Here is a 22,259-nt window from a genome sequence, read left to right as displayed (position 1 = left end):
GTACTGCTCTTCAGTATCGAGAGGGAGGGGGAATGGAGTGGGGGGAGGAGAAGAGGAGTGGGAATAGGGAAAGGGGAGTGGGGGGAGGGGCAATACTTGGGAGGAGGGGGAGGGAAATGGGAAACGGGGACAGGTGGAAATTTTAATTAAAAAAGAATAAAAATAATTAAAAAAAAAAACAAAAAAAAAGAAAGAAAATTCTACATAAAAGCAAGTATCTCTGCAAAAAAATTTACTGGAAGGATTATTCCAAAACTAGATCCTAAATAAGCTAGATGGGCAAAGCAAGCTTAATCAACTACAACCAGCATGTAGCAGGCAATAGTAAGCCCTGCTAAACTATGTATCTTGAACTGACACTAACAGTGTTCAGATGCATAATGCCTCATCCCCTAGGTTTTCATTTATAGTCTTAAAATGAAGGAAGAAATGTTTCAAGACCTGAGAACTCAGTAAGATTAAGATGTAATATTATTTAAATGCTACCAATTTACTCCTGACTATACTTCCATTTCATCAGCTGTTTACTCTTTATAATTTAAAAATATTACATTTTAAAGAACAAGACTATTTTTATTTTCATCGCATTTATCTGGTTTTTTAAACCTCTTTCAGTGATATACTACAATAGTGCTTTTGGTTTTCAGTATAAAGGTCTTCCACTCTTGTTTTGAGGAGTGCAAGGCTCTCAATATAACCAAGTCTGATCTAAAACTCATGATCTTCCTTCCTGAGCCTCACTGATGAGATTATGGGCATGGACCACCACTCTTAGCTAATGTCCCATTTCTTTCTTTTATTAATCTATCCTAAAGCAATTTGTCTGCATTAGAAAAATCTACTACAATTAAGCACTATTGGGTCCTCTAAATGCAAACACTCAAAACTTACAAAGTGATAAATCTTGATATGCCCATCATTAACTAAAATTAGTTTGAATAAAAATGGTAGGCAATATATCTAAGCTGCTAAAGACCAGAGCACAGCCTAGCCTAGACTATCCTCAAACACCCCAAAAATATTTACATTAGCCTACAACTGGGAAAAACCTCACCTAACACAAAGGCTATTTTATAATGAAGTATTAGGTACCTTATGTAATTTACTTAATATTATATAGAAAGTGAAAAAATAGTAATTGAATACGCTTTTGTGCCACCTGTAAAATTTAAAACAAAAAAGACTTAGCCACATTAAAGACCATCTGCACTACATACTAAAAAGGGAGAAATGGTCTACTTTGATAATCAAAATCAAATACCAAATGATCTTAATTCTAGCTTCTATATAATAGAATACAACTATATACCACAAATAGGAAAAAAAAGATGTCCTATAGTCTCTTACAAAAAATATACAAAACATACTCAGACACATTTATCCTATTGTAATATATAACACAACCAATATTTCTTTGCTCTTAAAGAACTATTTTCCAATTTCACTTAATAAAAGAATGTTTTTACTACTATTTACCATTAAATACAAACAAAAATTCATATTCTAAACTAAGATGATTGTAAAATCTTGTTTGAAAAATGAATGAAAATTAAGTAAATATTCCATTCTATTGTAAAGTATGTTAAGTGACAATGACTACACACTGAAAATAAAGTTTGTTGTATGAATACAATGATGCTATCAATCAGCACTCCAAGACACACGGAAAACACAAAATTATATTTTGAATACAACTCCTATATGCTTGAAAAGTAATGATTATGTAATTTTCACTAAAAAAAGAATGGAGGAAAAAACAGTAGGGCACACACAAAAAAATTATATAAATTTAATTTTATAACTTAAATTTTAATTAAAACACTATAGATTCAAGAAATAAGATCAATAAAAATATAGAAAACAAAGGGGGATGATATTTTCATTAGTGGTGATTGTAGGGGTTCTTATAGCAAATATTCTGGTCTGAAAACAAATCATAACTCAAGGTCACTATAAGACAATGCTAGACACATCATGCACATGAAAGTGAGACAAAAAGAGACCAAACTCCAAAATGTCAAAATAATCAGTTTTTATAAGGTATTTCTTAAGTTTCAGATTAAAAATTTATTTTATCTAAATAAAAAAAAGTTTGGTTAGGTGAGAAATTAAAAATATTTAACTGGTTAAAATACAGCATCATTATATTTAAATTTGTAAATCTCTAATAATAGATTATATACTGTCATATGTTTCAATTCTACATTTTATGGCTAAAGATATTTAAAGATGAATGTTGAAAAGTTACAGATGATTAAAAGTGAAAAATTAATGGACTCTACCTCTGTTAAAGAAATAAAACATCATTTTATATCTGTTTCCTTAAAACACAACAAAATTTTATTTAAAACCTATAAACTATTAATCATAATTAAAAAGGCGTGAGTTTAAGTTTCTTATCAGAATAATTAGTCTACAAAACAACCGTTTTTAGAAACACCAATGAAGTGTCAATGATTGCTAGTGACTCACTTCATTTCTTTTACTATCTTCATTTCTACAAAGTGTCATAGTAATATGCTCAAAACTCTACAGGAAAGTACAAGAACTGAGGATAACCATAGGCAACTTTATGGTACTTACAAATAGGCAAAATGTTGTTCACATTATTAGAAAACAGACATATAAGCTGCCCTTAATGGCCCTAAAGGTCATCGACACATAGTTTTTCATTCCCAAATTATGCCTAGTAAAGAACAATGTATTGCCTTCTTGTGGGAAAAATACACATAATGGCAAGGTCCAAAAAGGGAAATTCTCATCCTTACCACCAACTTGCTCTTAAAAGTAATATTCACTCGTTTTTAATGCAGATACTTATACCCAACCCAAATACTTTTCAGAACAGCAAAATAATTTTAGAAAAAGGCATATTATAAAGCATGTATTACAAATCACTTTAATTTGAGTCACTCTATTGGCATTATCAAAGAACCTCTTTGTAGAATTTCCTAGATTTGTAATAGACTAAGCATCTCTTTGCATGCTTCATAAATATTTACATTCCTTATGAGGTACTTTTCCAAGTCTCTTTACCTTTTTACACTGGTTGTCCATGACTAGCAAAAGTACTCTGAATCTTCAGACTTGTCCCTTTTGACTGTATTGAAAGTATCTTCTCCACTTTAGTTCAACTGTCTATTCTTAGTAATCTAAAACAAGATTTATTTTCTCAAATTGCCTCACAAATTATTGTAGATTAATGCACCCACAGTGCTGAGAATAAATGACTACAAATCTTCAGTCATAAATATAACTGCATTACCCGTCTCCAAGTCTCAAAAAACATCATAAAGAGCGAGGAGAAGGAACATTAAAGTTGGAGGATGTGATGGAGTGCTGTGGAACACTATCTTCTAGACATGACATAACCATTATACTCTTGAATACATGGCAGCTGTGACTACCTGCATAAACCTATCATGTAGGGGAGAATTCAGGAGGCTCCATCCCTCCCTCAGGATTAATAAGAAGTAGACAATAATCTAGCCTTCCCTGAGGAACTACTGACAGCTAATGGTTGCGGGGGAGGTAAAGTCTTCATGCTCCTGTAAACTAACTTCTTACCATTGGTCCTATAAGCAAACCTTCTCAAACTCACTGAGTCACCAAGAGCAGAAATCAACAGGAGTGAGAAGGGGCAAGACAGGGTAATGGGGAAGAATATTATCAAAACATATTATTACATGTATGAATATATCATAATGAAATCTATTAGGTATAATTAATATATAGTAATCAAAACAGCAAAAGTTTGCTATTTTTTTTATGTTAACAGCTTTAATTTCCTTTGAAGAAATTTTTGTCTACAGCTGGGTCTAGTAGTACAGGGCTACTGGCTACTCTGGAGGTTGAAGCACAAAGACAAGAAGTTCATTATCTGCTTGAAATACTGAGTGAGTTTAAGAGCAGCATAGACAATTTATAGACAATTTAGTAAAACACTGCCTGAAAATAAGAAAAGTAAAAAGGAGCAGGATATTAGTTCAGTGTTAAAGTACTTGGCCTATCATTTACAAGACCCTAGATCTACCATCTATGGGGGGATGGAGAGTTTATTGAAGTTTTAATATCCAAAAATTATCTCCATATGCTCCTATAGGAGCTTGTAACTTTTTATAGTTTTGCCTTCTGTGTCAAAATGCATAACCAGTCTTTGTTTTCTGAATTACAGAACATAAGGTACTTCTTTTCCTAACGGATCATCAATTATTTCATTATTAGTTACTGAGTAATTCTTTACCCTGTCATTATTTATGTCCTAAAGATAATGTTTATACATACATGAATCCTTTTCCAGGCTTTTGATTACTTTTTGCTTAACCCAGTTTTATTTCATGGACTCAATCATTGCACTTGCAAAGTACAATTCAGCTGATATCATAATCCTTCATCCAAAAACATCAAAACCGTTAAGATCCAGCATCCAAACAAAATATAGAAAATAAAAAGCAACAAGACAATATAAGAAGAACAGTCAATAAAGAGACCCAGAAATTATAAGCTTAGAAAGATAAAGACACCACAACAACAATAAAGGAAGCAAGGAGGTAACTTTGTGGGTAAAGTGCTTTGTTGTGCAAGGATGAGGACTAGAGTTCAGATCCATAACACTCATGTAAGAGCTGGGCACAGCAACACACATCTGAACCTTGGTACTAAGGAAGCTATAGCAAACTGAGTCCAGGTCTTGCTAGATGGCTGTTCTAGTCAGAATGGCAAGCTCCAGGTTCAAAGAGAAACTATCTTAAAAGAGTAATAGAAGAGGACTACTGATGTCAACCTTTAGCCTCTATGCAAGTACACACAAGGACAAACATACTCACAAATACAATCACACACATACAAGCCCCAACTCCTTACAATTTTTTAAAAAAAAGATGATTATAAAGAAATTTAGTGTGCTCAAAAAGGCATGGACTCAGGAGTTGGTAAAGTGCTTATTTTGTAAACGTGAGGATCTGAACTTGATTCCCAGAACCCAAATAAAAGACCATGCATGGTGGCTCACTTTGGTAATCCAAAGAGAGGAAGAAAAAAAAAGGGATCCCTGAGGCTTGATTGACAGTCAGCATGGTGAAGTAGGTGAGCCCCAAGTCCCAATGAAAAATAAAGTGAGTGGATGGTCCATAAGAAATGACAGCCAAGACTGACCGATGGCCTCTAATATATATGTACACATGCACACACATGCAGAAGCATACAGATAAGAAAGAAAAGGCTTTTCATAAAAGGAACATAGATAGGATAAACAGAAGTAAAAAACTTTGAAGAAAAAAATAACTATATTAGTAACTTTTAAAAAAACATCTTGGATAGCAGTTAGATTAAATTCTACTATGGGAAGACAGTGATCTTAGAATCACATATTTGCTATTCAAATAAATCCAGAAAGAAAAAAACACTGAGAAGAGAAGATGAGTGGTGATATCAGTGGCAATGAAGACAATTCAAATACATACCATTTGAAATTACAGGGGAAAGACTAGGACAAATGGAGTATTTAAGAAATATTAGCTGAAACATTTTTACATTTAATTTTTAAAAATCTAAGCAAAATCATCTCAAAGAAAATCATCCAAGATAAATTATAATCAAATAACTAAAGCCCAATAGAAGTCCCCCAAACCCTTTGAGACAGGGTCTCACGTTTGCAACTCAGTATGTACTTCAAGTTGACATCAAACGCACAGCAATCTTACTGTCTCTGCCCCAATATCTGGGATTAGAGGTGTGTGTCACCACAACTCTTTCTAAGTCTTACAGGAGGCTAGAACAGTGGCTGGCTTAGTGGTTAAGAACACTACATATTCTTGCAGAGGGCCTGGTTCTCAACACCCACACGGCAGCTTATAACCATCCACAACTCAGTTCCAGGGAATATGGTGGCCTTTTCTGGCCTCCCTCAACATCTGGCACACATGCAGTATACTTACATACCCTCATATACATAAAATAAAAAAAATAAATAAATCTTGTAAAACAAAAGTTTTACAAAAAGCCAAAAAAAAAAAACACAACTTGGAAAAGTTGCATATAAAAGAAAGTAACAGCCAGGCAGTGGTGGTGCATGCCTTGTCATAGCACCAGGGCTACACAGAGAGACCCTGTCTCAAAAAAAAAAAAAAAACCAAATGAATGAATGAATGACTTTCTGTCAGGAACTACACAAATTATTTCTGTAACTATTCTGTAACTATTTATAACCTATTACAGAGATAAAGAAGGACATTTTATGGCAAAAGACCCAATTCCTCATAAAAGACAAAAAACATTACATACTCATATGCATCCAATAACTGTGCTTCAAAACATATGAAGCAAGAAGTAAAAGAGAATCATATCCATTTGTTATATTCAATTACTACATCAATCAAAATGGCAGGATGTATGCTTCAAGTATTAAAGAATACAAGTAATTTGACCTATTAACACTTTTAAAAATATGTACTCAAACACATTCTTCTTAGAACACATTAAAATATTCACCAACACTGTCCATTTTCTATGCCTTTTCATAAATATCAAAAAGTTTAAATGAATCATGTCATACAATGCATATTCTTGGAACAAAACAATTAAATTAGAGCCCTATAAAAATATATCTGAAAATTTAAATAAGTATTTGGAAATTAAATAGATCACAGAAAAAAACTCACAATGAAATTTTAACTATGTGGCACAAGGAAGAATATAAAAACGAAGAGGAAAGAATAAATGTGCGTTCATACACAAGCACGTTCTGTCCTTCTCAATGCCTATTCTTAAATCTATATTAAAACTTTTCATAGGCTGGAGAGGTAGATGGGTGGTAGAGCAGCTGCCTAACAAGAGCAAGAGGTGAGGTTTAATCCCTAGCACTATAAGTAATAATCTTTTCTCCAAATTTCCTTTAATGGAAAAAGAAACAGAATTTGAATTCTTCACAAACATTTCCAGAAAGAAAATAAGAGCTGTATTAACATAATAATAAAATAAAGAATAGGAGCTAGAGAGATGGTTCAGTGATAAGTACTTGCTCTGAAATCATGAGGACTGGTATCCGAAACCTAGCATCCATGCAGCAAGCCCAGCAGCCATCACAAAGTAAAAAGTAGAACTGCTGAAGCTTGCTGTCTTCTCAAGCTAGCTACAGGTTCAGTGAAGAGATTCTACCTCAAATGAATAACTATAAACTGACAGAGGAGGCCAACTGATGATCTCTACTGGCCTCTGAATAGGCACACAGATGTGCACAACCACACACACATGCATGCGCATACACAGAGACATACACACACACATAAAACTTCTTTTAAAAAATATTTAAAAAATCTCTACAAACCAAGGTCTTTTGTAAACACAAAAGAAAGAGTTAACAAAACTTTAAAAAATGAACCCAGTAATAAACAAAGATAATCAAACAGGAATTACATCAAAAGCTCATGATCGTTATTTCAATGTGCTAAAATTAATGCACCTGACAATCACATTGAAAAATTTTTTAAAAGACAAACAAAAATATCATCACAATAAACTAAAACACAGTTAACAAAACTCTACCACCCATTCACAATAAGGAAAGAAGGATCAATAGGACGTGGTACAATGGTTAAAGGTGTTCCACCTACGATCAGGAATAAGAGAAGGATGTTAGTTCTCACCATCTCTATTCAACACTGTGCTGAGTTAATTAGTCAACAAAAATAAAGAAAGCAAAAGAAACAGATATATAAAATAAAAGGGAAGATGACCTACACAGACTATCTGAAGGAATCTAAAGCATCTACCATCACCAAGTTTACAGAAGACAAATTACAAAATCTTATACAGGTACCAAGTATACTTCAATGTTATTAGCAACAAACTGTTAGAAACTAAGAAGTACTAGCATAAAAAAATGACGAGAGATTAATGAAAATAAATGTGTAAGATCTTTACATTAAGAAAGACTTTGAAAGGAAACTTAAATGGAAGAAGACTCAACATCGTTATGAAGTCAATTCTCCCTAAATTGATCCACAGGGTAAAAAGCACTTACAATCAAAACTCCATTAGCCATTTAGTAGCAACTGACAAGTTAATACTAAACCAGAGAGAGAATTGGAAAGGACCAGAGTAGACAAAATGATTTTGAAATCAAATAGCAAAGGTGGGAAGTAATATTAGTTTTTTGTTGTTTGCTTTTGAGACAGGTTCTCACTATATAGCTACATTTATCCTGAAACTCACTCTGTAGACCAGACTAGCTTTGAACTCACACCTGCCTCTTACTTCTCAGTACTGAGATTAAAGGCACGTGCCATTACACACATTTAATATTCCTTGTTTTAATAGTTATTATAAAGCAACAATAATCAAAATAGTACAGCATTATTATAAGAATAACAGAGCAAAATAACAGAATAGAGAAAAAAATAGGATAACAGAATAGAGCAAATTCCAGAGCAGGCCCACACATAATAGTGAGCTAAGTTTTATCAAACACACCAAAATAATTCAAAAGGAAAAAAGTCTTTCTTTCAAAAGTTGCTAGAAAAATCTGATACCCCACCCTTTACCTCACACTGTACACATAAAGAACCAAAAAATTATTGCAAACCTAAATATGACACTGCAAAAATATTCTAAGGTATGAGGGGAAAATAAACCATTTTTAAAACTTTTGTCAATCCCCACGATAAACTTCTAATTTCTACTCAAAATTAAAGCAGAATTAAAGAGAAAATTTCTGAGGCTCTCAAGTCAGCATATGTATCTTTAAAGCATTTCCCATTTAATAAATATTTTAGTAATTCCTAAGCAAGTCTTAATTCAAATATAGCCCACTGAGCCACAGAAATCTTCCATGACTAAGACACACTACCCTGCAAGGAAGCAGCAGAGCACTGAATGTAACTTGAAGAAGACGTCAAAGGTAACGGCTGAAGCCACACAGCCACCACCAAGTTGAATGGACACAAGAATGACTACACTCCTACAGGAGGCTCATATCACTTTGTTCTGAGCAGTCAGTAAACAAAATACACGAGAGAATCTACATTAAAAGATTTACAACTACCCAGAGTTTATACTCAAATGAGAATTGGACTTTATTATTATAACACCACTGCATGTAAGAAACTTTTAGACTGAAGGATATTTTGCTTCAGTTGGAATAATAAGCATTTCCTTTCTAGTTTCTTAGGTCACTAGCTATCACTGAATGAGCTGTTCTGCAGTTAGGATATAAGGCTGTATATATTAATATATAACCATAAGAAACTGATATGCCTGTAACATAAAAACCAATTCTTTCTGACATTTAAGTATTCAAAAAAATAAACCTTTTGTTAAACATCAAAGTATTCTCATTAAGACGGGGTCCCATTATGTAGACAATACTGGCAAGGATCTTCTGATTCTCTTGCCTCAGTTTCCCTAGTGGTAGAATTAAAGTGTGCTACTATGCCTAGCAGCAAAAGTGCTCTCAAAATGACAAAGAAAAAAAAAACAGTAACAAAAGCAAAGAAAAAAAAAAGCCCCACTTTAACAAACCTTCCCCCAAAACTTAACTAATGTGACTACCCTGATCCACAATAGTTCAGTCCCTGATTAAATGTTTCAAAATTACTTATTATTAAATAATCTAGTATTAGCATAATTTATGTTTCTCCTAACTTAAATAAAAAGTGAAATTCAAATGAGGTTTTACTAATGAGAACATCTAAGGACCACATCTTACTATCTTATTCTAAGCACTAGCCTAGACCAATGCAATCAAAATAGCTTAATCAATAACTCTGTAAACATGGGCTCATGAAGGCAACAACTTCAAAGCCACATAAAACACTCAATCCTCTAAACATCCCCTAAAATGTGTCCTATTTTTCTCTCTGATCTTCACTTCTGAGGCATGGCTAGACACCTCCTTTTTTTTTACTTGAAAAATTTTCTTAGGATATTTATTTCATGTACTCTAACCTTATTTTTTCCTATTTATTACTACAGAACTGAAGACTAGTATTTTCAAATGAAAATTAATACATTAATTAACATTTTACATGAAGTACATTAGATAAAAAGTTTAAGGTAATCTTAGGAAAGCCAGATAAAATTTAAGAAAACTTGACAATATATGTTCAATATTACACATTCCAATGAGACATTACAAATTTCCATAATAGATCTAACATAATCCCGCAAGATAAACTCTAAAATTACTGCCATCCAAGGTTACAAAAATAGCTTGATTTTTAGTAAACATTTCACTATGGTTACATTTCATAATATGGTACAAGGAAAAATATCTTATTAGACATCAAAAGCTCTTACATTTGATCCTTGCAGAAAATTCTTTGTTCCTTTTCCACAAGATGCAATTCCTTAAGGAAGAAAAAAGAAAAAAGAAAGGAAACTGGGTTATTATTCTTGACTCTTAGAAAATCAAACACGTTTTATTATTATAAAATACTCGATACCAGTCTTGGTAGTTAACTCCCTAAATATTTACTGATGATGCAAAGCTCAACTGCCAAAAGACATTTGTTTTACTTAAATAAAATGCCAGCCAGTAAAGTGTATCTAATGTCACACCCATTTTTTTTCAGGAAATATTGCTTAAATGCTCATTAATAATTGTCGTATGTGATTCAAAACTTAACTCCTAGGCCCTATCTTCCTATTCTCTATCAGATGGCACCCCAATAGTAACTGCACTGTGTATACAGCCTACTGAACTCATTAACTGCAATAAAAAATAATAAACTAGTTTAAAAGAATTCAAATGCTATATTTTGTTTTTAAAAAAAATGAATGAGAGGCAATGATTTGCATCATACTAACATGTATCTGTGCTCCAATATATGATGTATACCTATACTTTCACTGGCTAGCTTCTGAAGTAATTTTAAAAAATAAGATAATGAATACATACGGACAAAAATGAAAATACCACTTTCAACAATTTATCTCAATTAAAAAACCACACAATGTATCACATATATAACTAACACTGTGGTCCTGACCTTGCCTAGAGACAGTAACAAGTCATTTGGGTAAAAGGAAAAAAATAGTTAAATCATATAGTGGCGTTAACACAATGATACAGAAAGTGTATGCTTAGGTAATTCAAATGATTCCCAAGTCTATCTACTTTAAATAATGAAATGCATCACGTTTCCGCAGAAATCAAATTTTAAGAATCTAACCCAGGCGTTTTATTTGTTGTGAGGTCATAGTTTTTGTTTCTATTCTAAAAGGGGCACATCCTTTAAATGAATCACACAAACTGCCAAATAATCTTTTTATATTAGCAAATTAAATATTAAACACTCCGGGATTAAAAGACACACAAAAAAGTCTCTTTTCCTAGGCAAAGGTAGAAAGAAGCTTGCTTTAAAATGATATTTTGGGCTTTTAACCTAATTTTATTAAAATACAGAAAATAAATAAATTAGTATCTGTTTTGTGTGTCATAGGGGAGATAAAGGTTTACCAATGTCTTTCAAGGTAGGTAACTGGTTAAATGGAAAATATACTTCATATGTCCATAAACCTTTGCTCCTCAAATTTATAGAAAAACTGTTCTTCATCATGTTTTATCTTCTCAAATAATTTCAGAAGATAACATTGAGAACCAAGTTTTCATATTTTTTATAATGATCTATAATGAAACACACTAAAATATCTAACTGACCCCCAAACTCACTGCCTCATCTAGCTGAGAATAAGATAGCCTGCACTTTCCGTAACTGCTAGCCCTATTTCCCTCTAGTATCCATTTACCTAATAAATGTTCAGATCAATGATACCATCAGCTAGGCCATCCCCAGGAAAAAAAACCATCACAATTATCATCACTTCAAATGAGTAAAAATATCACAGTTTTGTAAGCATAAGCTTATTATACTGTTATACTGATATGGTTTTTCTTTTTTGGTTTGGTTTGGTTTTGGTTTTTCAAGACAAGGATTCTCTGTGTAAGTCTTCTGGCTGTCCTGGAACTCTCTGTTGTAGACCAGGCTGGCCTCACAGAGATCCACCTGCCTCTGCCTTCTGAATGCTGGGATTAAAGGCATGCAACAACACCACCTGACTACTGATAGGCATTTTAAAAGATCTATGTACACAACCCATTTTTATGTCTTCAGCAGCTAGTCAATATCTGGCACATAATTCAAAACATCCAGAATTTATTTACTGAGATTATAATATATTCCACACATTTTCTAAGTTCTAATGATATATTCTCACCTTTCTCACCTTAAATCCTAAGAAATAAATGTGGCAGGTTAACAGAAAACCACTGATAAGAAATGATTAACAGGGAGGGAACTGAAATTACAGAGAAGATGTTCAGGGAATGCCTAATATAACACGACAATGTCGTGTTACAATGAAACAGTTATATATTAACTGATAAAAGTCCAAAAATTCATCACTGTCCTATTTTTTATCCTCAAGAGGAAATGAAATAATAATGAAGCAACTTCTAGCTGGGAAGTGGTGGCGCACGGCTTCAATCCCAGCACTTGGGAGGCAGAGGCAGGCGGACCTCTGTGAGCTCAAGGCCAACCTGGTCTACAAGAGCTAGTTTCAGAACAGGCTTCAAAGCTACAGAGAAACCCTGTCTCGAAAAAAAAAAAAAAACAAAAAAAACCCAACTTCTAAAGTCATACTGACGTGGGAGTCCCCTCTGTGTCCTGTGATTACCAAAAATGAATAAAGAAACTACCTTGGCCTGGATAAGGTAGAACTTAGGTTGGGGGGGGGGGGAGGACGGGACTGAATGCTGGGAGAAGGAAGGCCAAGAGTGAGATGCCATTGAGCCGCCAAAGTCAGATATGCTGAATCTTTGCTGGTAAGCCACTGCCACGTGGTAATATACAGATTAATAGAAATGGTTAAATTAATATAAGAATTAGCCAATAAGAAGCTAGAGCTAATGGGCAAAGCAGTGATTTAATGAATACAGTTTCTGTGTGATTATTTTGGGGCTAAGCAGCCAGGAACAACCAGGCAGCCCCCAGCAACTGTCATACAACTAGTAAAGTGGTGAAGCCAGGTGAACATATAGGGACAATTCCAACTGCCATGTAAAACCACTGATGTGGGATGTCATGTATATGTGTTGCTTTTATTGGTTGATAAATAAAGCTGTTTAAGCCTGGCAGGAAATCCAAACAGAGATACATAAAGAGAGTAGGCGAAGTCAGGGAGAAGACAGCCAGCTAGCCGCTGAGGAAACAAGACATGTAGAAAATGATGTAAGGACACAGCCATGTGGCAATACACAGACTAATAGAAATGGGTTAATTTAAAATGTAAGAGCTGGTTAGAAATATGCCTGAACCATTGGCCAAACAATGTTGTAATTAATAGTTTCTGTGTGATTACTCAAGTCTGGGCAGCAAGGAAATGAAAATGCAGTCTCCATCTGCTAACCACATCATAGTTAATGCCTTAGCTGAATAAGCAAGTGAGAGCTTTTAAGTTATACAAGATAACATAGGCTAATAACATGAAAAGGAATGACACCATGATATACTAAGAAATAAATATGATCTCTGTTCTTTGTTCCCAATGTTTAGCCCAAAATTTCTCTTCTTAGACTCTCTAGAGCAGTGGTTCTCAACTTTCACAAGGATCACATATCAGATACCCTGTATATCAAATGTTGACATTGCGATTCGTAACAGCAGCAAAATTAGTTATGAAGTAGCAACAACATAATTTTATGGTTGGGGGTCACAACATGAGGAACTGAATTAAAAGGCCACAGCATTAGGAAGGTTGAGAACCACTAAGCTAGAGTGATAATGATCTTTTTATGATAATGAGATGGTTGGTCACTGGGGGGAAGGGAGGAGTCCTAAGATAGCTTCCAGATGTGATTGGTCCCCCAAATAAGTCCGAATCATGATTTAAATAATCTTAAAATATATTCCAACTTGATTTTCTCCCATCTTATCAACAACTGAATAGAAAAAGGATAAAGGATGAGTTGGTCACCATCAGCTAAAAATGCAATAAATCATACCTAAGTGTAGTAGTATTTCATCTGTATTTTAATAAAGCTTGCCTGAAGATCAGAAAAGTAAAACAACCACATTGGTCAGCCTTATAGACAAGGCAACCATGACATGCCCTTTAATCTCAGTAGCCATAGTAGCTTGCCAGAGAAACCAGGCAGTAGTGGTGCATGCCCTTAATCCCAGAACTAGAGATGATAAAACAGGAGGAGACAGGTCTCAGTCTCAGTCTGAGATTCTTGGAGGCAGGATCACCATTTCAGACTGAGGTAGAAGCAAGAGCCAGCGGCTGGCTGCTTTGCTTTTCTGATCTTCAGGTTGAACCCCAATATCTGTCTCTGAGTTTTTATTAATCGTGCTTCCCTCAAAAACCCCAAAGGGCAGTTTTTGGTGGAAATAGTTACACTAGGGGTCTGGAGGATAGCAGGACCAGAGAGTTCCCTATACCTATCCACATACCGTGCCCTCTGCATCTTCTCTCTCTGGCAGTTTATCTGTATTCTCTACAGTATTCTTCATAATACCCATCACAGACTAGCACTCAATTCAAATATTCAAAACCACAAGTATTTTGAGCACTGATATGACTCTAGAAGCAAAAATTCCATACCTAGTCTTCGCATAACAGGCTAAAGTGATAACACTGGTATACTCAAAATATTGCACATAAAATTACCTTCCAGCTATGTAAGGTATGTATCAAACATCACTGACTTCTATGTTCAAACCACATCTCCTTCCCTAAGATACTGACTTACATTCATACAAGTATTATGAAAGTTTCAAAAGTCTAAAATCAGAAATACTTGAGCCAAAGCTTTTCATATAAAAAATATTCACATGTACAACAGGCCAACAACAACAACAAAAGTACCCCTGAGTTCTGTGGGCTGCTCCAGCAAATAAATCAAACCTGTGATGATGCTTTGATAACCCATGCTTTTAGGGAGTTGTTCAGAAATAAAAACATAATCTGGAACTTGAAGTAAGCATCTAAACTGGGGCTTAAATAGGACTGAGCCTGCAGTGTATGAGATAGATTATCAGAAAAGAATTTAATTAGGTCATCCACGTGGTTTCCACTGGAGAAGGAGATTTCAGGAGATGTACTGATACCAGGAATAAAATGACATTTTATATTACTTTATATTAGTATTAGTATCAGCTTTTTTCTTTTTTTTTTTTTTTTTTTTGGTTTTTCAAGACAAGGTTTCTCTGTAGCTTTGGAGCCTATCCTGGGTAATTATAAATGATTATGCAGTCAATAAGAGTTTCAACATACATGAAGCAAGCGTTACAGAATCAAACAAGATGTAGATAAATCAATTATACTTCAAGATTCAAAATTCTTAACAACAGTACATTAGTAGTTAGAAAACTCAGTAAAGACATCTAACCCATGAATAATGTTATCATCCAACTTAAGATTAATTGAACACTACAATCAACCATGTTTAAAAAAAGGAAGTATTCAAGAACATATGTTTCCTGATACATTCAACACAAACATACATACAACTGTAAATTTGGAAGGACTGAACTCCTACAGAAAATGTCTTCTGAACACACACAAAAAAATAAAATTAATAATAAAAAGTCACTTGGAATTTTCCAAATATTTATAAGCATATAAGTCAAAGAATCCTAAAGAAAAAAATTAAGAGATAACTAAACTATCCGATTACAAAGTAAAGCTAAAGACACTTGGAAATTTGTAACTCCTGAGTGCTAATGTTAGAAAAGAAAAAAAGGTTTGCCATTAGTATTCAGAGTTCTCACCATATGCTAAGAAAAACAAGGTATTAAACTTAGATCAGAAGTAAAGGAATGGTATGTTGAAACCACTGACTACACGAAGACAAATACACATCAGAGTAAAAAGGTGACTGGTTCTTTGAAAACTCCTATCTAGAGTAATTAGTAAGAAAAAAAGAGACAAACTACTATTAGAATTTTTTTTGAAAAGCATATTGCTACAAATTCTTCAAACATGAAAAGTATATTAGGAACAATTATTGGTATCAATAAATTTGACAATTTAAAAGAAGTAGAGAAAATTTCTTGAAACATAGATTATCACAGTAGACACCAAACAAACTATATTAATAACCTCAGGTCTAATAAAAATTGAAATCATAATCAAAAGGCTTTCACCTCAGAGAAAATTCCAGGTTCAAACAGGCCCAGTAAATTCATTCATGAAATCTTTAAACATCTAACCATTTTAATGCTAGTCTTATAAAATCTCTCTTAGGAAAGAAATAGGAAATAGATCCTTAATATGGTGAAGATCAGCATAAATATCCTCATAGAAAAATGAAGCAGAGAGACAGAAGGAAAAGAAGCTATATAGTAATAATTATTGATATGTGTGTATGTATATGTAAAGGTTCTTTTTTAAAAAAAATTCCTATTTTTTAATTGATTTTGTTGAGCTCTATATTTTTCTCTGCTCCCCTCCCCTTCAACCCTCTCCCATGGTCCCCATGCTCCCAATTTACTCAGGAGATCTTGTCTTTTTTTTTTTTACTTCCCTCATAGATTAGATCCATGTATCTAGGGTCCTCATTGTTATCTAGGTTCTCTGGGACTGTGATTTGTGGGCTGGTTTTCTTTGCTTTATGTTTAAAAACCACTTATGCTCCAAAGCTACAGAGAGACACCTTGTCTCCAAACACCAAATAAATAAATAAATAAATAAAATGATATAAAATAAAATAAAAAAATAAAACCTCTTTATTCTAAAAAAATAAATAAATAAAAACCACTTATGAGTGAGTACATATGATAATTGTCTTTCTCGGTCTTGGTTACCTCACACAAATGATGTTTTCTATCTCCATCCATTTGCCTACAAATTTCAAGATGTTATTTTTTATGGCTGTGTAGTACTCCATTGTGTACTGCATTTTCCTTATCCATTCTTTGGTTGAAGGGCAATTAGGTTGTTTCCAAGTTCTGGCTATGACAAACAATGCTGTTATGAGCATAGTTGAGCACATGTCCTTGTGGTATGATTGAGCATCCTTTGAGTATATACCCAAAAGTGGTATTGCTGGGTCTTCAGGAAGGTTGTTTCTTAATTTTTTGGGAAATCGCCACACGGATATCCAAAGCGGCTGTACCAGTTTGCACTTCCACCAGCATAAGTTGTCATCAATGTTTTTGATCTTGGCCATTCTTACAGGTGTAAAATAGAATCTCAGAATTGTTTTGATTTGCCTTTCTCTGATGACTATGGATGTTGAGCATTTCCTTAAGTTCCTTTCAGCCATTTTAGATCCCTCTGTTGAGAGGTCTCTGTTTAGGTCTGTACTCCATTTTTTTTATTGGATTATTTGTTCTTTTGATGACCAATTTATTGAGTTCTTTGTGTATTTTGGAGATAAGTTCGCTGTCCGAGGTGGGGTTGGTGAAGATCTTTTCCCATTCTGTAGGCTGCCACTTTGTCTTATTGACCGTGTCCTTTGCTTTACAGAAGTTTTTCAGTTTCAGGAGGTCCCATTTATTAATTGATTCTCTCAATGTCTGTGCTACTGGGGTTATATTTAGGAAGCAATCTCCTGTGCCAATGCGTTCAAGTGTTCATCCCACTTTCTCTTTTATGAGGTTCAGTGTGGTTGGTTTTATGTTAAGGTCTTTGATCCATCTGGACTTGAGTTTTGTGCATGGTGATAGATATGGGTCTATTTTCATTCTTCTACATGCTGATATCCAGTTTTGCCAGTATCATTTATTAAATATGTTTTCTTTTTTCCATGTTATATTTTTTGGTTCTTTTCCAAAATCAGGTGTTCATAGGTGTGTGTATTGATATCTGGGTCTTCGATTCAGTTCCACTGTTCCTCCTACCTGTTTTTATGACAATACCTGGCTGTTTTCAGTACTGTAGCTCTGTAATACAGTTTGAAGTCAGGGATTGTGATGCCTCCAGAAGTCCCTTCACTGTACAGGATTGTTTTGGCTATCCTGGGTTTTTTGGTTTTCCATATGAAGTTGAGTACTGTTCTTTCAAGGATGATGAAGAATTTTGCTGGGCATTGCATTGAATCTGTAGATTGCTTTTGGTGAGATTGCCATTTTTACTATGTTAATTCTACCTATTAAAGAACATGGGAGATCTTTCTATTTTCTGGTGTCTTATTCAATTTCTTTCTTCAAATATTTAAAGTTCTTGTCATACAGGTCTTCTACTTGTTTGGTTAGAGTTACTCTTAGATATTGTATGCTATTTGTGGTTATTGTGAAGTAAGCCTGAGCCAGAACCTCTGCAGGTACCGGCGCAAGTCTGGGACCTCCAAGGAAGTAGGCCAGAACCATAGACCTATGCAGGTCTGAGTGCAAAGGTTCTTTTAAAATAACTGGCAGGTCAAATCCATCAATATATAAAATGGAACATAACACAAGTGAGGTTTGTCTCAAGGACACAAGGTTGGTTCAGTAGTAAAAAAAAAAATTAATTCACTACGTTAACATCTAGGGGGAGAAATCCATTCAGCTAATTTCAATGAATGTATTAAAAGCTATCTATTCACAATAAAACATCCACACTCATAAAGAAAAGAGTGGAAATTAGCAAATTAGGGATGAAGGGGTAACTTCTTCAATCCAGAAAGGGCACTTACAGAACACCTATAACTACACTATCATTGATGGTAGAAACAGACACCTCTGTCTTTAAGATTAGCAACAAAACAGGGATGCCCAGTCTCATCATTTCTAGTCACCATTTGGGAGGGGGGTCCTAATCACTGCAATAGTGCACACCTAACATGACAACATACACAGAAAATGCTAAACGATTATAACCACGTGACTAAAATTAGAGTCTTGCAAGAGCAAGACACAAACTCAAAACTAATTGCTTATATACCAATAATGCCAAATACACAATTCAAAATTTGTTTAAGAATTATTTTTACTATTTTTATAACATGTATGTTTCTGTCTATAGGTATGTATGTGCATGTAAGAAAAAGTATCAGAGGAGGTCAGAGGCTACCGGAGCTGGAATTACAGGTGCTTGTGAGCCACTGAGTATGGGGGCTAGGAACTCAACTTGGATAGTCTACTCTTTACCTCTGAGCCATCTTTCCAGGCCTAAAATTTAAAATTTTAAAACGTCATTTTATTTTGGCCTCAAAAACATATGTAAAGACAAATTAATAACACATGTGCAAGATTAACATGGTGAACACTGAGAAATGCTAAAAGAAACTAAGAAAATCCAAAATAAATGGAGATGCTATGCTCATTTATCTGAATACTCAATACTGTGATGACACAGAGTCTGCTCAAATTACCTACAGATTCAATCTATTTTGCAATCAAAATTCCAGCAAATATTTTTATAAAAACTGACACCGGCAGGAAAATGGTGATACACACCTTTCATCTCGGGAGGCAGAGGCAAGTGGATCTCCATGAGTCCAATGCCAGCCTGATCTACAGCATTAGTTCCAGAACAGCCAGGGCTACACAAAGAAGCCCAGTGTGTATGTATGTGTTGGGAGGGAAGAACCATCCACTGCATACACCTTTAATCACAACATTTCTGTGAGTTCAAGGTCAGCAAAGGTGACAAAGGGAGACCTTGGCTCAGAAACAAAAAATGAAAACAACTGACAAGGCAATTCAAAACTGACAAAACAGAAGCTATGGTTTGAATATAGAATGTTCCTCACAGGCACATGTTTTTAAACTGTTGACCCCCATTTGGTGGTGCTGTTTTAGAAGACTCTGGAACATTTGAAAAGCAAGGTCTAACTGGGAGGAAGTGGATATCTAAGGGTTGGGTTTTAAGGCTTATAGCCCCAGTTCCTGCCCTATCATCTCCTTCCTTATCTCCCCAGAAGTGAGCAAGCAGCCCCATACTCTTAGTACCACAGCTAATAGTCAATCTGGCCACTACATCTTCCACACCACTGGACCACAAGCCATGAGCCAAAACAAATCTTTCCTCCCTCTGTCGCTTTTGCCAGTTACTGGTTCAGAGTTAAAAACAACACAACCAGCCGGGCAGTGGTGGCGCACGCCTTTAATCCCAGCACTCGGGAGGCAGAGGCAGGCGGATCTCTGTGAGTTCAAGACCAGCCTGGTCTACAAGAGCTAGTCCCAGGACAGGCTCCAAAACCACAGAGAAACCCTGTCTCGAAAAAACCAAAACAAACAAACAAACAAAAAAAAAAAAACAAAAACACAACCACTAAAACAATTTTATGAATAATCAAAAATAAGAGGGCTAATTCTATCTGATTTTAAGACAATGTAATACTGTGCTCTTGTAATTAAACACCCCCCCACACACACAAATCAGTTGAAACACACACACACCTAATCTTCAACAGAGGTACCAGGGAAAGAAAAGTCTTAGCACAAATGATACTTGGACAAACAGACAGACAATAACATTAATTGCCATTTACAAACATTGACTCAAAATAAATTATAGTAAACACAGGGCAAAAATTCTAACTGGGGGCCAGTGAGATGGCGCATCAGATAAAGGCTCTTTGCCATCAAGCCTGACAACCCAAGTCCAGTACCGGGAATCAACAAGGTGGAAGGAGAGAACCAACTCTTGCAGGTTGTACAGTGTGTGTGTGTGTGTGTGTGTGTAAGGAGAAATGAAAATTAAAAGGGTATATATTTCACAAACCTTAATTTTTTCCTAATTCTGCTAAAAGACCTAGCTTTGAATACTAAAACCAGGTACCTTAAATGGACACTTGGCAAAGATGAAGTTAACCAAAATTGAAAGATGCTCTTTGAAAGAAATTACTAAAGATAAAACAAAAATTATCCATAATACAATGGAGATAATTCAAAAAGGCTTTTTATCAGAAACTGTTCTAGTTTCTTTTTTGAATTTCTTGCTTATTATGAAACAGGGTCTCACTATGTATCCCAAACTGGCCTTCAATTGGCAATCCATCTACTTCAGCATCCAGAGCATAGGATTACAGATATGTGTCAAGCACAAGCTATCATGAAAATATGAAGATTTCTTAGATAAAAATACAAAGAAACCAATTTAAAATAGGCACAAGATTCATTTCACCAAAAACGTGGATAGTCAGTAAGTAAATAATAATAAATATTATTATTCATTAAGGATATGCAAGGAGCAGTATAGCTTGATTTTTAAGAATTTAACATCAGAAGTTGCCTTTTCAGAAAATGCCACAGACTAGATTGCTATAAGAATAAAAAATAACATAGGGAACCCTTGGCTGAATATAGTAGGCCCTATAACAAACATATTTGTAAAAGCAAGGCATTTTCAATTTATACTATGGACATAAGCCTTTAAGTTAACAACCTTGTTTTTTCCTGAAAAAAAAAGCATAATGATTCTAACAATAATCTAATCTATAATAATAATCTCACAGTAATCCAGAGCTAGCATGCACATGCTGTGAGAATAAGGCATGAATATTCAATTTTGATTTGTTTATTTCTCCTCCAAAACATTCTAGAGCCTCTCACTGGCTCATCAGTAGGTGAATGCCAAAGTCGCTTCCTAACTAAAAAGTTTATAGCAATTGACAGTATAAGTCAATGGATTCCCTACCTGAAATAAGAGATTTCAGAGTGCAATAGTGATAGTATAACTTACTCTAAAATATTCCATTTAGTTTTTTTAATGGAAAGGAAAACCATACACCATAACTTGGCATAGAGTGTTGTTACTGAAGAATGGCTGTGAGTGAAGGCGGTATATTCAAAACCCTGCACATGATCTCTGGAGCTGTCACACACTGGACTAATACAAGGCTTTGTAGGAAAGAGACTAGTAAAGGGGCCTGAGGGCCATTCTAAAAGAACATCAAAAACACAAAAGCCATTCTAAATCTGAAAATACTGGAATAGTGTCCGGGCAGAAAAGAACATAAAAGGAAAAAATTCTGAAACCCTGGAGTTATGAAGAAACAGGAGTCATGTAAGAGTCTAGGTGCCACGTAAAAGGATACTCTCAAGTACACAACTCCCAGAGGAACAAGGCCAAAAATGAAGATAGAAAAAAAGTATCTTAGGAAATTGTATAATAAAGAAAAAGAAAAAATGGGAAAAATCATGGCTGTACAAGAAAGAAAGAATCATAAAACTGGGATCATACAACCCTTTTCCAGCTATTAAAACAGACAAAAATAAAAAATAATTGCTGAAAGCAGCAAAATAGTTCCACACTATCAGCAGAGGAAATTATCACCTTATGAACACAGTACAGTCCCTCAAAACATGAAAAATTTAAAAATAAAATTCAGA

The 22,259-nt window shown here is 34.5% G+C and overlaps 1 protein-coding gene across 5 annotated transcripts in view; it reads right to left on the bottom strand.

The window, feature by feature from the left end:
- Positions 1–22,259, bottom strand: part of Mef2a (myocyte enhancer factor 2A) — a 122,635-nt gene that overhangs the window by 86,053 nt on the left and 14,323 nt on the right. For all 5 annotated transcript variants that reach the window (XM_057756538.1, XM_057756535.1, XM_057756537.1 and 2 more), the window contains exon 2: positions 10,294–10,343. The gene's annotated coding sequence lies outside the window, so the exon portion shown is untranslated. The remainder of the gene's footprint in view (positions 1–10,293; positions 10,344–22,259) is intronic.

The sequence above is a fragment of the Chionomys nivalis genome, chromosome 23 (assembly GCF_950005125.1).
Source record: "Chionomys nivalis chromosome 23, mChiNiv1.1, whole genome shotgun sequence".
NCBI lineage: Eukaryota > Metazoa > Chordata > Mammalia > Rodentia > Cricetidae > Chionomys > Chionomys nivalis.
Note: the sequence above shows the minus strand (reverse complement) of the source record. Positions and strands in the feature narration are given on the sequence as shown.